Source organism: Tenebrio molitor, chromosome X (assembly GCF_963966145.1).
Source record: "Tenebrio molitor chromosome X, icTenMoli1.1, whole genome shotgun sequence".
Lineage (NCBI taxonomy): Eukaryota > Metazoa > Arthropoda > Insecta > Coleoptera > Tenebrionidae > Tenebrio > Tenebrio molitor.
In genome coordinates, this window is record NC_091055.1 from 3,620,859 (window position 1) to 3,629,303 (window position 8,445).

The following is an 8,445-nucleotide window of genomic DNA, read 5'->3' on the forward strand; positions in this document are numbered from 1 at the left end:
TCTCTCTAGAACCACTGGAAACGCTCACAGACGACAATCCGCTATTTGTGGTCGAGTACTTCCTAGTAATTTCATCAATTCTCTTTTGATATTTTCTCATTTTTGCAATCCGTTATTTTCTAACCTTAACGAATACGACACAGGAATTTGTCACACCGTACTTTACAGTTACGCTCAAAACATCTTTATTTCTTCAAAGTACTCGGAAATAAATCTCCTCTAATTAAAATATTTTTCAACTCTACAACAGACGATTGTCTTCTCAGTCACAGACATTATCAAATTTAATTTAAGCTTTTTATACGAAAAAGAATGTAAGTTAAGCATCATGGGAAATTCTTTATGTAGACTGTCATTACTAAGCATCATTTTTGTAACCTAAATTTTATCACAAATGTTATTGTTAACCGCACAGGAGTGATCATTATTCTCTTCATTATTAAACGTTATAATAACGCAAACAGCATGGTGTTTGCAAATGTAAAAAAAAATCTTATTATGTACTACAATAACTGCGGCCACTTTGACCATTCAAATCGTGTGAATAAATAAATAAAACTAATTAACACGATTTCCTTATTATAAATATTAATTGTTGCAGATAACCAAGAAAGACACATAACAGAACTTTCCAAAATATTATTCAAGAATCACTTCTGCTTTTCCACTTTTTGTCCGCAAACATTCCAATTTTCAGCTTTCATTTCATCATATACAGGGTGAGTCGGGAGGAATGGTCGAAACTCCACCAGTGTGTTTACACGTGAAAATAATGTTAAAAAAACTCATATGTTCTTATCCGGTTTTCATTTGTTTTCAAGTTATAGCGTAATTAAAAATTTTATCTATCGTTTTACTTGTATCCAATATTTCGCTAGTTTTTACATTGAAACATTTTGTAATCAGAATATGCCATGTTTGAGGCTAAAAACATTTGGCTGATTGAAAAATGAAATGTACAAAGTACAAGTGAACACTCGGGAAACACTAATTCGACGTATTAGAAATACTGCAGCCAAGAAAGGCATGAAGCAACTAGGAGAGCAACAAGCGCCCTTCGTAGACGAAGCAGAAAATGTTGAGAGGTCAATGGCAGTATTTTTGAACACTTAATAAAATAACGCACTTATTAAGACAATGTTTTAATGTTTACATTTTTGTTTATTTGTTATTACGCTATAACTTGAAAACAAATGATAATCGGATAAGAACATATGAGTTATTTTAACATTATTTTCACATATAAATACACTCATGGAGTTTCGGCCGTTCCTCCCGACTCACCCTGTATGTTGTCACATCTTCATTTTTGAAACATGTATATCAATCAGAAAGGCATTGTTGTGTTTCAAACTATGTACATACTTGTAATCGTATAGAGTAGAGTGAAAGGAACGTGAAAAAAATCATACAAATGTTCTGCTGCTTTTTTGTTTTTTTTTTTAATTTTTCCAAATTTTGATTTTTTTTTAAACAAATTCAAACACATGATTAATTGACTAAGATTTATTCAAAAATTGTGCAACAAAAATTTTAAATTTCGGTTTTTAAAAAATCAAATGGACTGAAAGAAAAGTAATTTAATTAGTAAATGTTATTGCAATTGAATGAATAAGTACTCTATCTAATATAATTGGAACAAAAAAAATTTTTTTTCAAGAACATTTTTGGTTAAAATTCTCAAACTTTAACATGCTTGTAACTTTTAATTGAAGCTGGGAAAAAAATCATTTTTTTTATGTTCTGACTGTATTCGTTTTGAATCACCCTGTATAAATGAAAAAATTAATAAAATGGAAATTATAATAAAAAATTAGTTCTATTTATTTAAATAAATTTCACACTAAACTAATAGTGCCTCCAGTCATATTGTCCGCTGTCTTGCTTATCTTTAGTGATTTCGTTATGGCATTTCGTTATAAAAATTGTTCAGATATGAAGAAAAGAAGACTCTTGAGGTTTTGTGTAGGTATAGTTGTCCCAGAACTGCAGCAATTTTATGGCAAGGCAATAGTAATTATTACCTCTATTTAGATGCCGATAAGCAACCTAAACAGATCCCTGTCAATCATCACTTTCGTTTTGTACCTGTCAGTTTACAGGTAGTATTTGAATGAATTTACGATTAGGTATTGCACCTGCGGTTTAAACCTATTGTTGGTGCCGTTAACGTTTATACAATGGTATCCTGCCATAAAATCGCTGCAGTTCTGGGAGCACTATATTGTATCACATTCCCTTGGCTCATTATGATGCTGTGGTAAGGTATTGGATTCTCTCATGGGCTGTGACCCTGGAAATATCTCTGCGAAGGTGGAGCGATAAACCAGTGAAAAATCTGTAAATGAAAACTGAAAACGTCGACTACTGTACGTAGAGAGAGACGACACCAACGTAACGAATGACAATGTTTTCCGGTCGGTTTGTACGCCTGCTTGAGACCGATATCCGTCCTTTGCGCAGATATGACTCATAGCCCATGAGAAAATTCAACACTTATAACCTGAAGAAATTCTAGTCCCGTTTTAAGTAACGTTTCGGGATTTTCAATGTTTTTATTGTCTATAAATTGCAATAAAATTACGACGTAATTGTTGTTGTTGTTATTATTACTAGTACTACATACTACTATTACTCGTGCTAGCACTATCATTATTACTAGTGATACTACACTGACCGGCACAAAAAACGACTCATTATGATAAGTGATCTTGAAATTATATGTGTGCTTATTTTTCTTTATTATAATTAAATTGGGATATTTTCAATGATCGGGAGTGCTATGGTCACCATGGCAACCGAATTGTTTTGTTTAAATAAATTATTAGAAAATTTGGGCTACTTCCGTGTTGTGTTTTTGTCGGTTGATTTACGTGTTAAAAGATTTAATTTGACAATACGAGATACTAATTTAAAATGCTGTTCAAATTTTGGCAATTTTTCATAACAAAATAATAAAAAAATTACCTTTTTTTTCATTAAAATTTTATTTTCTGTGTTTAATATTTTGTTTGTGGAAAATTCTTTGGCAAAGAATAACTTAAATAACACATCAATACAACATGATATCAAAAAATTTTTCTAAGACAATGAATTACTTAATTATATTAATAAAATTCAAAGTGTGTCGTTTTTTGTGCCGGTCAGTGTACTAGTACTAAATATAGTAATATTACTAGTGCTAGTACTATTACTATTATGTATTATTATTATGTACTACTTTAACATGATATACATATTTATCACCTCAACAGTTGCATTTTAAAATTATGGAAATTATTGGAACCAAACGAAATAGATATACGACCCGTCGAGACCATGTGAAATATTCGGCTCAAGAACGTACCGTGGTAACTCTGATTGGATTTTCGCCGATTGTACCCGAACATTTGTCTCTCAATTTTTTCACTTTCCTATGGAATTAATTTCAGCGGGGGTTACTGTATGGTCGGTTTTCGTTTGTTAATGAGTCATGTCGTGCGTTGAGTGGTCATTACCAGGTGATGGATTTTTGTCTATTTGAGCGACACACAACGTAATTAGTTGCGATTTTTTTCCATATTTGAGAATTGTACAAAGAAATTTTATATGAGGAAGGTACAGTTAAGGTCAAGTTTATATTTACTAGGCGTGCAGGTCTCTGTGGTGATAAGTGAACAATGCCACGACCAAGCAATTAGGAAGAGCGCGGACGTCGAGCCCAATCACATTCTGCCTCACTTTACATTGGCGACACGAAAGCGAGTGAATTAATTATTATTGGATAAAAGAATGAATCTATCGGCGAGTCGTCATTGTGGGATGGAATAAATCGAAGTTACACGTTTAATTATTTTAAATAGGCAGGTTTGAGTAATGAATGTGGATCGGAGGTAAAGCGGTGTGCATTCCGTTTTGTGATAAAAGTGGCGCTTAATTTATGCATAGTTATTAATCTAAGTAAACTGCATAAATTCAGTGACCAATTTATCACGGTCGAGTGCGTCTGTTTACGCCACGCAAACCAAATGTCGAATCTTTGATTACCATTGACCCACTCTCGAACAAAGCGCCTTTGTCGACGTCCAGCGACAGTCGATTTTCACTTTTCCCATTTCGGAAAATCGCCAAGAACAAAGACCTCGAAACGCGAAATTAATCAATGGTCCACGCTTGTCACGACTAAAATTGCATCCGATCATGATCAGATCCTATCTAGGCCGAATTCGACGGTCGATCGTGATTTTTCTCGAATCCAACCGCAGCCATAAATCTTAATCTATCATCGCATTTTTTGTACAGTTACGACAGAATTAACAATTAACGCCTCGGCTGCGTTTCAACAATCAAATCCTCTGATTACATCTTTTATGATCCGACGTGCAGTATAATTTTTAATTTTTTCTGCCACGAGTGCTTTACGCTGCACGCAAATACAGATTTCCTAGCTTCGGGTGGCAATTTTATCATTCACACTGGAAACACATTATCTTCTTTTTTTTTGAAGTAAATTAAATGGTAACTTGTTTCCTGGCTACATCATTGAATTTTAAACACAATCATCGTAATTTAATTCAACCTGTTGGTCGCGGATATAACGATTTTAATGCGGAAGCTCCGATAAAGAAGTCTCGACAGGTGAGATCGTCCAAATCTCTCAAAACGACGCTCAGATTTGCATCTTCGCACGTTCCCGCTTTAATTAATTGCTCGTAATGATTGGCTAGAGAGGTACTGCCGCCTCGCAGCTGCACATTAATAACAAATATAGGTGCATTCATGATTTTATTTTCAGTTTCAAGAGCATATTAGCGTTCCACTTTGCAACATTTACACTTGCCGGGGACAAAAGGAGGATTTGCAATACAAATGGAGGTAACCCAGTTTTACCTGGACCAATAAAACAAAGCTCACAATCACAACAACATCGTTACTTCTAACTGTATGTAAATTCGGTAATAGACGCAAATAGCACCAATCTACATAATAACAGGTTGTAGCTTTCAAAGATTCAAACGAAAAAGAAATTTATTTTTACAGGATAAAAAAATAAAAGCCAACTAAAGTTTTTACCTGATACCGGACGCGATTAAACCTCAAATCTACTAAACTACAGACAAACGAACATAAGATAATTATTTTGAAAATATGAAAGCTTAGAATGCAGTCTAGAAATGACCTCACTTTTAACTTTTACATAAAAAATATACATATTCCAACAACGTTTCGATTTACGTAGCCTAGTTGTTTTCAAAACTGAATATGTATCGATTTTTAAGGAAATTTAAATTCGATGTCACTACCACTTCATACTGTTTTGTATTGCCAGTTGGTCAGTCAAACAATCAATAAAGAACTTTTTATTTTCCGTTGTCAAAAATCAATATGCCCTCTATATTCTTTATTGCCAGTATATACCATATGGTACTAACTATTATTCCATACAATTTTATAACGTGTTACTGTTGAAATGTAGAAAATAATTACATATATTTATTTAGATATTTAATATTTGACTCCTATGCCTTTGTATCGGGTGTTCATTTAAATTTCCGGTCAAAGTTGACGTTGAAGAGTCGATTGTGAACGCACCACGCTGTTTAAGTCTAACCTCACTTGTTGCGTTGTTTGTGTTTTTACACGAGTGGTGCGTTCACAATCGACTTTTCAACGCCAACTTTGACCGGAAATTTAAATGAACACCCGATATTTGTAGCACAAATAGAAGTTATTATTATTATTTTCAGTTTTATTTTCCGTTTCCACCGTACGAGAAATGGAATTACGGCAGAAATGTCATTAAAACGTCATTACCTGATGTCAGTCCGGCTCTCTCGCCTCAAATTGGGTTAATAAACATTTCGTTTGGTCTTGTTTGAACGACAAGTTCTCTTAAATTTTATTAACGAGTGCATTAACGACTTGTGTGCCACTTGCACACCATGTGGGCGGTGGAGAATATGACAAACAAGATTTTTCCAAAGAAATTTTGCACATTTGCTCGTAACGGTACCATCGCGACATCGGTGCGTACCGTGTGCGTGGTAGATGTGCCACTTTGGAAAATTCGGTGTGCACCAGACACTTGGGAATCATGTTAATGGATGTTTTACGAGCTGCAATGAGAATGGGGTACTAATCGTCCCGACGTCTGTTAAATTGCATCAAACCTTCTATGTAACCGATAACTGGACATTTATTGCTAGGTTTGTCACAAACATAATAAAATAACGGATTCGAAAATGTCTCTATAATGCAGCATTTTATATGGCGGCGATTTAAATACGACATCTGTTCGGTCTGCATTTTATTCAATTATCTCCTGGGAACTGGTCGAGGTACAGGACCGCGTAAAATAAATCTCGACGCGTACAGACTTTCGGAACAGCTGTACACAATAGAGCAAATCAGTTAGCAATTTTTCACTTGTAGAAAGGTAAAATGCACGAAGGTGAAGGTTAAATCGTAAATACAAATTGAAACTGGCTTTGTTCTGAATAACTGACTTTTTGTGTGCGTTCGATACAGTTCTGCACTACTTGCACAAATGTAAAAATTGAATCCATTGATGAAATCTGTGCGCAAAAAAAATCACAACAAAATCGCGATTTTCTGCGCAAAGTGTCTTATTGAATTGTGGCGGTTTCGTAAAAAGTAATTTCAACTGGCCCTACATAATTGGGTGTTTAGCATTCGCGAGCAGGATAACTGTATTTATGGAAAAAACTAACTCAATTTCTGGACGTTTTGCTGAATGCTGCAGGTAATTTACCAGGACAATACTTAAATACGAATTCTCTTCCTACAAATTTAAATACCGTTCACGGTGATTTACGAAGATCGTGGGAAATAAATTTCGATCCATACTCCTTCTACCTTTTAGAGATTGCTTTGATCTCTTACTTAGAACCATGCATTTTCAATTGTTTTAATGATTAATGCTTTGTAGTTACGCAAGTCAGAACGGTACTCTCGATTGCAGGAATTTATAGCCTACCATTTACCATTTGTGATGTATCCATCTGGGTTTCTAGATCGAAGATCTGACGCCATCTTGACCAAAACCAACCCCAATCACCTCGACAAGCAATACTTGCACCTTATCGAAAACCGTCACGTCATTTGCTCACTTTTTCATGAAAAATCATTACGTTGCCGATCTAGTCATTTTTATGTTGTTCAGATTGGCATTTCTTTGGAGGTTCTTCGACTCTTAACAATTTTTAAATCGTCGCATTTTTTATTCACACCTTCGATGCACAAACCCGTAAATTGTGTGGTTTCAAATAACCGCAGCAATGTTTTATTTAAAAAACTAGTGAACTGGAAAACCCAACGTCGATAGGAAACGGTGCTGCAATTAAAAAAGCTCAAAGCTCTGCAACGCGTGCTTCCTCGAGTAAAAGTGAGATTTCGCACAGAATTATTATGATAGTTTCCACATAACTGACCCGAGTCCTGTTAATTTGTAATTATAATTCCACAATTCAGTTTTAGTGTAATAGGTTTGTGTTTGTGCATTGTTCGCAGAACATTTTTCCTTAATGGTTGTTTTTCAACGCTCAAAAAACAAATAATAACTGAGAATATTCGAAGATTCGACGCTAATTGGACCAAATTTTCTTTCAATCAACTGGCCAAATTACACCAAGTTAGTTTGCGTGATTAAATTTAATGACAATTTAGCTTTCAAAAAATTGAATTGATTCAGACATTCTTACTTTTCCACGGTCTGTAAACCTTCAGAAGCATATGCGTACGGCTGTGGTAAAAGTAAATACCTTTAAACTGTCTTAAATTGTTTAGTACGGAGGTTTTTGCCCTCGAAGCGCTTTGGTTAGCGTTTAACGTTTTTCTAGTGTTAATATAAACGCTAGAATTTTTTGTCAGAATTTGTAATTTATCGTTTTTGTAAAGTAATACTCCAAGTTTACATTTCTTATCAAGTCTACTTAGAACTAACAGATTCAGAGATACTCCATCTACACTTCTAGTCCTACATTGCAATCGTTAAATATTTGAAATAAATCTCGGAAGTGTGACGAATTTCTTTCTGAATCAGAACTGGTTGCAATAAATTTGGACTAATGATGTTTGTGTTCTAAATTATTTCTAACTAGATCTGTTATCGCAAATTACTTAAAATCGTATTTCTTCTTGTAAAAAAATCTTATTTGGAGCAGGAAGCAATTTAAATCTAATAAAAGAAATTGACATTAACAATGTGTTAATGAGATACAAATTCATCGTGCGTACGCTATTTCCTGGTAAATTACTTTTTATACATGTACACATAGGCAACCCAAAATACACGAAGCATAAAATTTTATTTAAAAGATCTTCAATAAAACGGATTGCAGGAGACACGTTTCATTCGTCGCTTCGTTTGTTTTATTGATTAATGGTAAGGAAAATTGTTTTTGGGCAATGTACGGGATGGGTATGTGAAGTAAATGAAAGCAAATG